Below are 10,264 nucleotides of genomic sequence, written 5' to 3'. Positions count from 1 at the left end.
AGGTTTAGAGTTGAATTCCCCCTTGGATGTGTTAATACTCTGGATGCTGAGGGAAGAAGAGGGAAGGAAAGGGAAAGTACACCAAATGGAAGGGATGGATGTAAAGTTATGTAGGTTTAGAGTTCAATTACCCCTCGGATGTGTTAATGCTCTGGATGCTAAGGAAAGACGAGGGAAGGGAAGAGAAAGTACACCAGATGGAAGGGATGGATGCAAAGTTATGTAGGTTAAGATTTGAATTCCCCCTCGGATGTGTTAATACTCTGGATGCTGAGGGAAGAAGAGGGAAGGGAAGAGAAAGCACAGCAGAAGAGAGGCAAGGATGGAAAGCTGTAAAATAGGTTGTGAGTTCAATACCTTCTCAAATGCATTAATACTCTGGATGCTGAGGGAAAAAGAGGGAAGGGAAGAGAAAGCACAGCAGAAGGGAGGCAAGGATGGAAAGCTGTAATATAGGTTCGGAGTTCAATACCTTCTCAAATGCTTTAACACTCTGAATGGCAAAGAAAGACAAGAGAAGGGAAGGGAAGGTGCAGCAGAAGGAAAACAAGGATGCAAAATTGTTATGTAGGTTCAGAGTTCAATTCTTCCTTAGATGTGTTAGTACTCTGGATGTTAATTGGTAAGGGAAGATGAGAGAAGGGAAGGGAAAATGCAACAAGAGGAAGGCAAGGATGAAAAGGTGTTATGTAGGTTTAGAGTGCAGAAGTGTTTATACTCTGGGTGCTAAGGGAAGATGAGGGAAGGCAAGGATGAAAAGGTGTTATGTAGGTTTAGAGTGCAGAAGTGTTTATACTCTGGATGCTAAGGGAAGATAAGGGAAGGGAAGGATGAAAAGGTGTTATGTAGGTTTAGAGTGTAGAAGTGTTTATCCTCTGGATGCTAAGGGAAGATAAGGGAAGGGAAGGATGAAAAGGTGTTATGTAGGTTTAGAGTGCAGAAGTGTTTATACTCTGGGTGCTAAGGGAAGATGAGGGAAGGGAAGGATGAAAAGGTGTTATGTAGGTTTAGAGTGTAGAAGTGTTTATACTCTGGGTGCTAAGGGAAGATGAGGGAAGGCAAGGATGAAAAGGTGTTATGTAGGTTTAGAGTGTAGAAGTGTTTATACTCTGGGTGCTAAGGGAAGATGAGGGAAGGGAAGGATGAAAAGGTGTTATGTAGGTTTAGAGTGTAGAAGTGTTTATACTCTGGGTGCTAAGGGAAGATGAGGGAAGGCAAGGATGAAAAGGTGTTATGTAGGTTTAGAGTGCAGAAGTGTTTATACTCTGGGTGCTAAGGGAAGATAAGGGAAGGGAAGGATGAAAAGGTGTTATGTAGGTTTAGAGTGTAGAAGTGTTTATACTCTGGGTGCTAAGGGAAGATGAGGGAAGGCAAGGATGAAAAGGTGTTATGTAGGTTTAGAGTGCAGAAGTGTTTATACTCTGGGTGCTAAGGGAAGATGAGGGAAGGGAAGGGAAAGTGTGGCAGAAGGAGGGCAATATTATTCCTCCTCAGAAGTGTGTATACGCTGGGTGCTACGGGAAGATGAGTGAATGGAAGTGAAAGTTTGGGAGAAGGATGGATATATTGTTCCTCCTCAGAAGTGTTTATACTCTGGGTGCTAAGGGAAGATGAGGGAAGGGAAGGGAAAGTGTGGCAGAAGGAGGGCAAAGGTGCACAGTCGTTAAGTAGGCTCAAAGTTCACATTGCTCCATTTCAGGTATGGTCAGCAATCTGTTTAACCGTGACGAGCAGGGTGAGATTGTGAGTGAGCTGATTCCCGTCATGAAGCGAGAACACCCGCGCCGCCCACCCACGCCGGAGAACGTGATGGACTTCTTCCTGACACGCACCCGACAGAACCTCCACGTCGTCCTCTGCTTCTCCCCTGTAAGTAAACAGTCCTCAGCTCCAGCCACAATCAGTAGCCATGCTTTAAATATGCACACAAAAGAAACGCTTCATCTTATCATTAGAATTTCCATAAAGTAGCTTCTGGAGTCTAGATGATGATTTTTGGTAACACAGTGGAAGAGATTCTTAGCCCGTCCAACCTCATAAGGGAAAATTAGGATGTTAAAATAAAAGAAGAAGAAGAAGTGTATTTGTCTTCTCTGCAGGTTGGCGAGAAGTTAGTGAGTTAGTGGTTTTAGTAACACAGTGAGAGAGATTCATAGCCTGGCCAACCCCATAAAGAAAAATAAGGACGTTAAATGAAAAGAAGAAGAAAAAGTGGATTTGTCTTCTCTGCAGGTTGGCGAGAAGTTAGTGAGTTTTTAGTAACACAGTTACTAAAAGTTAGTAGGTTTTGGTAACACAGTGAGAGAGATTCATAGCCTGGCCAACCCCATAAAGAAAAATATGGACGTTAAATGAAAAGAAGAAGAAAAGTGGATTTGTCTTCTCTGTAGGTTGGCGAGAAGTTTCGTACCCGAGCCATGAAATTCCCGGGCCTGATCAGCGGCTGCACAATAGACTGGTTCCAGCCATGGCCCAAAGAGGCGCTGGTGGCCGTAGCTCAACACTTCCTGGAGAGTTACGAGATCATCAGCACCTCCGAGGTGAAGACTGGCCTGGTGAAGGGCATGGGAACTATCCACGACCATGTGGCTCAACTCTGCAATGACTATTTTCAGAGGTAAAGTTCATGTCTCATTTTGATGGAAGTGAAGCTGTCCCACTCTCATCGTTTTCTAGTTTGTTATGTGTTACTTAGAATGACATCTCTGTATAAACCTAACTTTAGTATATCAATTTATAGCTATCAATACATTCAAGTGATCATACTTTAAGCTCATAGATAAGTTAACAAAAGGTGAGTACAGATGAGTTTAGAATTATAGAAACAGCTTAATCCGTCCGCTGCAATTGCCACGGATTTCGCCTTCACTGGTAGCCTAGTGACATATACTCCCAAGTCTTTCTCTGCCTCTGTGGTGGATAGTGGAGTGTTTCCCATGTGGTATTGGTGTGCTGGATTTCCTCTCCCAAGGTGCATGACTTTACATTTTTCTTCATTGAATTACAGCAGCCACTTTTTGTTCCATTCCTGTAGCTTGGTGATGTCCTCTTGTAGGAAATCCACAGTCAAGGGGTTAATGGAGTCACCCACCAATCCATTCTCTCACGATACAGGTACCGGCGGGCAGCTCATGTCACCCCCAAGTCCTTCCTCTCCTTCATCAGCATCTACAAGAAAATATATAACGAGAAGCGTGAGGAGATAGGCGAGTCTGCTACCAGGATGACGTCTGGCCTGGACAAGCTGCAGGAGGCGTCTGTGGCTGTGGAGCGTCTCAGGGAGGAACTTAAAGTCATGGAGGCAGAGCTGGCAGTGGCCTCGGAGAAAGCACAGAAGGTGGGTGAAGAATTATCATCCTTCTTTAAACCTGCGGAAAACATCAACTGAATTTCCTTTTTTTGTTGGTTTGTGTTACTGTGTCCTTTTTTGTTTGTGGTACTATATGGTCTTTTTTATATTTGTTTAAGGTACTGTATGTCCTTTTGTTTGTTTGTGGTACTGTATGTCCTTTTTGTTTGTTTGTGGTACTGTATGTAATTTTATGTTTGTGGTACTATATGGTCTTTTTTATATTTGTTTATGGTACTGTATGTCCTATTTGTTTATTTGTGGTACTGTATGTCCTTTTTTGTTTGTTTGTGGTACTGTATGTCCTTTTGTTTGTTTGTGGTACTGTATGTCCTTTTTGTTTGTTTGTGGTACTGTATGTCCTTTTTTGTTTGTTTGTGGTACTGTATGTCCTTTTTGTTTGTTTGTGGTACTGTATGTCCTTTTTTTGTTTGTTTGTGGTACTGTATGTCCTTTTTGTTTGTTTGTGGTACTGTATGCCCTTTTTTCTTTGTTTGTGGTACTGTATGTCCTTTTTTGTTTGTTTGTGGTACTGTATGTCCTTTTGTTTGTTTGTGGTACTGTATGTCCTTTTTTGTTTGTTTGTGGTACTGTATGTCCTTTTGTTTGTTTGTGGTACTGTATGTACTTTTTTTGTGTTTGTGGTTCTGTATGTCATTTTGTTTGTTTGGGGTACTGTATGTCCTTTTTTGTTTGTTTGTGGTACTGTATGCCCTTTTTTCTTTGTTTGTGGTACTGTATGTCCTTTTTTGTTTGTTTGTGGTACTGTATGTCCTTTTTGTTTGTTTGTGGTACTGTATGTCCTTTTTGTTTGTTTGTGGTACTGTATGTCCTTTTGTTTGTTTGTGGTACTGTATGTCCTTTTTTGTTTGTTTGTGGTACTGTATGCCCTTTTTGTTTGTTTGTGGTACTGTATGCCCTTTTTTTGTGTGTTTGTGGTACTGTATGTCCTTTTTGTTTGTTTGTGGTACTGTATGTCCTTTTTGTTTGTTTGTGGTACTGTATGTCCTTTTTTGTTTGTTTGTGGTACTGTATGTCCTTTTTTGTTTGTGGTACTGTATGTCCTTTTTTGTTTGTTTGTGGTACTGTATGTCCTTTTATGCTTGTGGTACTGTATGTCCATTTTTATTTGTTTGTGGTACTGTATGTCCTTTTTTGTTTGTTTGTGGTACTGTATGTCCTTTTTTGTTTGTTTGTGGTACTGTATGTCCTTTTTTGTTTGTTTGTGGTACTGTATGTCCTTTTTTGTTTGTTTGTGTTACTGTATGTCCTTTTTTGTTTGTGGTACTGTATGTCCTTTTTTGTTTGTTTGTGGTACTGTATGTCCTTTTTTGTTTGTTTGTGGTACTGTGTGTCCTTTTTGTTTGTTTGTGGTACTGTGTGTCCTTTTTTGTTTGTTTGTGGTACTGTATGTCCTTTTTTGTTTGTGGTACTGTATGTCCTTTTTTGTTTGTTTGTGGTACTGTATGTACTTTTTTGTTTGTTTGTGGTACTGTCTGTCCTTTTATGTCTGTGGTACTGTATGTCCTTTTTTGTTTGTTTGTGGTACTGTATGTCCTTTTTTGCTTGTTTGTGGTACTGTCTGTCCTTTTATGTCTGTGGTACTGTATGTCCTTTTTTGTTTGTTTGTGGTACTGTATGTCCTTTTTTGTTTGTTTGTGGTACTGTATGTCCTTTTTTGTTTGTTTGTGGTACTGTATGTCCTTTTTGTTGGTTTGTGGTACTATATGTCCTTTTTTATTTGTTTGTGGTACTGTCTGTCCTTTTTTGTTTGTTTGTGGTACTGTATGTCCTTTTTTGCTTGTTTGTGGTACTGTATGTCCTTTTTTATTTGTTTGTGGTACTGTCTGTCCTTTTTTGTTTGTTTGTGGTACTGTATGTCCTTTTTTATTTGTTTGTGGTACTGTCTGTCCTTTTTTGTTTGTTTGTGGTACTGTCTGTCCTTTTTTGTTTGTTTGTGGTACTGTCTGTCCTTTTATGTTTGTTTGTGGTACTGTGTGTCCTTTTTTGTTTGTGGTACTGTATGTCCATTTTTATTTGTTTGTGGTACTATGTCCTTTTTTATTTGTTTGTGGTACTGTATGTCCTTTTTTGTTTGTTTGTGGTACTGTATGTCTTTTTTGTTTGCTTGTGGTACTGTATGTCCTTTTTTGTTTGTTTGTGGTACTGTATGTCCTTTTTTATTTGTTTGTGGTACTGTGTGTCCTTTTTTGTTTGTTTGTGGTACTGTGTGTCCTTTTTTGTTTGTGGTACTGTATGTCCTTTTTAGTTTGTTTGTGGTACTGTATGTCCTTTTTAGTTTGTTTGTGGTACTGTATGTCCTTTTTAGTTTGTTTGTGGTACTGTATGTCCTTTTTTGTTTGTAGTACTGTGTGTCCTTTTTTGTTTGTTTGTGGTACTGTATGTCCTTTTTTGTTTGTTTGTGGTACTGTCTGTCCTTTTTTGTTTGGTTGTGGTACTGTATGTCCTTTTTTGTTTGTTTGTGGTACAGTGTGTCCTTTTTGTTTGTTTGTGGTACTGTATGTCCTTTTTTGTTTGTTTGTGGTACTGTATGTCCCTTTTGTTTGTTTGTGGTACTGTCTGTCCTTTTTTGTTTGTGGTACTGTACGTATGCCCTTTTTTGTTTGTTTGTGGTACTGTATGTCCTTTTTTATTTTTTTGTAGTACTGTGTGTCCTTTTTTGTTTGTTTGTATGTCCTTTTTTATTTTTTTGTAGTACAATGTGTCCTTTTTTGTTTGTTTGTGGTACTGTATGTCCTTTTTTGTTTGTTTGTGGTACTGTATGTCCTTTTTTGTTTGTTTGTGGTACTGTATGTCCTTTTTTATTTGTTTGTGGTACTGTATGTCCTTTTTGTTGGTTTGTGATACTGTATGTTCTATTTGTTGGTTTGTGGTACTTTATGTCCTTTTTGTTTGTTTGTGGTACTGTATGTCCTTTTTTGTTTGTTTGTGGTACTGTCTGTCCTTTTTTATTTGTTTGTGGTACTGTATGTCCTTTTTGTTGGTTTGTGATACTGTATGTTCTATTTGTTGGTTTGTGGTACTTTATGTCCTTTTTGTTTGTTTGTGGTACTGTATGTCCTTTTTTGTTTGTGGTAAATCATTGAATAGGTTCAGCAGAATATTTTACAAGTCTGCCATAGAGGTCATAGTATAAGTGAATTACCAGCTCCTTCCCTTTACTGTGACTTTTGTTCAGTAATTCTAGTGGTTCAATATGTTCTTCACTGCACTAGAGCCATATAGAACAAAGGTGGAAAATAAAGTTGTAATATGTATCTTATAAACTGGCAGGAAAAATACAGGTAATAAATATAATTGGTAGAAAAGTTGATGAATTCCTTATATGTGAGATGAAAGCCAATGTGTTTGTGACCCAGATCCTTGAGGTAGTGACCCGACGAGCTGAAGAGGCAGAGACCATCAAGGAGGAGGTGGAGAAGGTGCGAGACAAGGCTCAGGCGCTCGTCATGACATCGCCAAAGACAAGTCCCTGGCCGAGGAGAAACTGGAGGCAGCTCGGCCCGCCCTGGAGGAGGCTGAGGCTGCGCTGAACACCATCAAGCCAGCACATATAGGTAACCTTCTCTTTGGCCTCTCACTAGTGGATGTTTGTTGTCTATTCATCTTTTTCTTATTGATAAAGGAGACAGATCAAAGGCCAAACAAAAAACTGGCCCAAAAAATGCTTCTTCTAGACCAGTGGTTCCCAACCCATGGTCCGCGGACTGGTGCCGGTACATGGCTTATGATTTGCTGGTCCACCAAATTGGTTTACTAGTGACTTTTTATTTTGTTCATGATTACGAGTAATATGCTTATACAGTCGTCCCTCAAATAGTACGGTTTTCAATAGTACAGTTTCGGTTTTATACTGATTGTCATGGAAGATTTTTTTTAGGATTTTTAAATTTCCCGCTCGTCGCACCAAGTAGCCATGGCATAAGTGGCAACACTGTTCTACCAAAACACCTGCTGAAAGCACCCCAAAGTGTTTGAGATAGGTGTTCACCTTGCAGAAAAATTCAGATTTAGAAGTTACGTTTTGGGATGAATTACGTTGCTATAGGGAGAGCATACCACGTGAATGAGAGCAGTGTTCGCTGTATCTATCATCTTGGTCTTGGTCTTGGTTCGGGAGGTAGTTGTCCCTTTCAGTCCCAACTACAGCCTTTGAAACAGCTTCCTCCTTCAGGGCCAACACCCTGAAAATCATAGTGTAAAAGAAATTCTTGCCCCAGTAACTGCCAGTGCTCCAAGAGTGCTGCAAGAGTGGAGATAAAGGCCGTCGTTTTACTAAGCCTCGTCGTTGCTATGGTAATGGCGTCTCACTCGCAGCAAAATGGCGTACGCTGATCTTCCTGGCGACGTTTAACATGCATTACTAGCTGTCCTGGCTGACGAACTCCTTACAGCAGAAGATGAAAAGGAAGCTGCAGTGGTTATGGGGCACAGAGAGGTGAAATGCAATGGAAACACTTATATGTGTTTGTTTGGGCCTCCATATTGCTGATGACGTCATCACAGCATGAAGGCGCTCCACCTCCTCAAAGCCAGTAGCCAGCAGACGTGCTGAGTTGGCAACTCGTGCTGCCGCATCACACATTTGAGAGCACTCGGGACGTTCCGAGAGTCCCGATTCTCTCTCTCAAACACAGCCCAGGAGTGTTTCTAAGGGGGGCACTAATTTTATACAGATTTTTGAATAGTAAGGGAGTCCTGGGTCCCTAACCCCCATACTATTTGAGGGATGACTGTATATGTATTTCTAATTTCATTTGTAAAACGTGAGATATTACGTTTTGGTGTACTGATAGACCTTGAAATAGGTACATGAATCTATCACCATGACAGCTGGTCTTTTCCATGTCTATTGCAGTACTAAGTGCTGTAGTTAGTGTAGTATTTTTCCCTCATGGCATCCATTTGAATAATTTAGCCTTTATATTCACTTTACTTTGTATAATGTGAAACATTACATTACATGGTATTGTCCCAGTGAATTTTAAATTGCTAAAAAATAAAACATGTATTTGGAATATATAAATGTCAGTGTATGTGTAGTGTGGCGACGGCCTGATGAATGAGCCTCATAACCACTTAGCCAGTGGGGTACCTCTTTGACCGACTCAGGAGTGGCTCACCCACACGCTGGTCGCGGGTTCAATCCCAGGCAGCCGGGGAATACCCTCTCCTTGTTGTAATTAATTTCTCGTGTGTTTCGATACACACAGAAGGACGTGTGGGACCGAGAGAGTAATAGAAAAAAGAGAATAGAAAATCTCGTCATTAAATATGCTTGGATCTATGCCTATGGTACTGGTCCGCAGAATTTTTTTCACCTGCTCGACTGGTCCGTGGCTTTGAAAAGGTTGGGAACCACTGTTGTAGACAACACAGAAAGATGACAAAAAGATGATTGAATTTAGCTCTAGGGTGTCTTGATATTCCCCTCATGAAGTTCAAATCATAGGTAAGGTATAGATAATATAGATAGACAGCTGTTCCAGAGTGTACGAGTGAGAAAGATGAAAGAATGAAGATACGGATTCACTCTTGCATTAGGAAGTTGGGCTGCATAGAGATGAAATTGAGTGAAAATTCACGTGCAGAAAAGGTGGAGGCATGCATTTCATAAGTTTGTTAAAGCAATTAGCATATAAACAGCAATTAATAATAGGTTAGTTCCATAGGTTCAAGATCATTTACAGCCAGAGTCCAGGCAATAGCATTTTTTCACCTTTCAGCCACCATCCGTAAGCTGGGCCGGCCTCCACACCTCATCATGCGCATCATGGACTGTGTGTTGCTGCTGTTCCAACGCCACGTGCAGCCTGTCAAGCCCGACCCCATCGTCCCGTGCCCCAAGCCCTCCTGGTCTGACAGCCTCAAGGTAGGACTGGTATAGTGTGTGTGGAAAGGAAAGTGGTGAGTGCATTGTTCAAGTAAAAAGCTGATTATTGGTTGGAAGGGAAAAATTACCAGAAAATGAGGAGGTAGGTACAGGGGGGTCGCCTGATATGCGAACTTGGGATATGCGAACTAGCTCATATGCGACCTCCTTCCTCCCTCCCTCCCCCCCTTGGGGGGTGGAGCACGTGGGAGCGGTGACTTGACTCAGTAGTAAAAGTTTTTTTTTTTCATTCATTTCATGTTCCCGACTTCGCTAACATCCATTTCCTACCAAATAATGAACTTGCTGTTACTCACTTCCCGAAGGAAGGGAAATAAACAATGGCGCAATCTGGCAACTCTACTCTGTGAGACGGCTCCACGTGTTCTCTTCATCAGTACGTCTAAAGCAGCCATTGCTCTCACAAGCTGTGTCTGTGCTGTGTGCAAGCTAGCCTGTGGGCTATTGTTGTTGCTGTTGTTGTTATTATGGCGCCTCCAAAGAACTCGAAAAAGCAGTTTATTACATTGGAAACTAAGTTAAAAAAATGTGGCTGACCGCCCATATACCATTATTTACATGCTTTTTAAGGTTCCTAATATGCGAATTTGCGATATGCGAGGCTTTGAACCGCCCATATTCTCGCATATTAGACGACCCCCCTGTACGTGGAAAAGAAAAGTATCGAAAACATTGTTCAAGTGAAAAGCTGATTTATCATCAGAATAGAGAAATTATTATCAAAAGAGCAGGATGAAGTTAGCTGATGGATAGTTGAAAGGTAACAATGAAAAGGTTGGGATTCAGCTGATGGATAGTTGAAAGGTAACAATGAAAAGGTTGGGATTCAGCTGATGGATAGTTGAAAGGTAACAATGAAAAGGTTGGGATTCAGCTGATGGATAGTTGGAATGTAACAATGAAAAGGTTGGGATTCAGCTGATGGATAGTTGGAATGTAACAATGAAAAGGTTGGGATTCAGCTGATGGATAGTTGAAAGGTAACAATGAAAAGGTTGGGA

This window comes from Eriocheir sinensis, chromosome 9 (assembly GCF_024679095.1).
Source record: "Eriocheir sinensis breed Jianghai 21 chromosome 9, ASM2467909v1, whole genome shotgun sequence".
Taxonomy (NCBI): Eukaryota; Metazoa; Arthropoda; class Malacostraca; order Decapoda; family Varunidae; genus Eriocheir; species Eriocheir sinensis.
Note: the sequence above shows the minus strand (reverse complement) of the source record.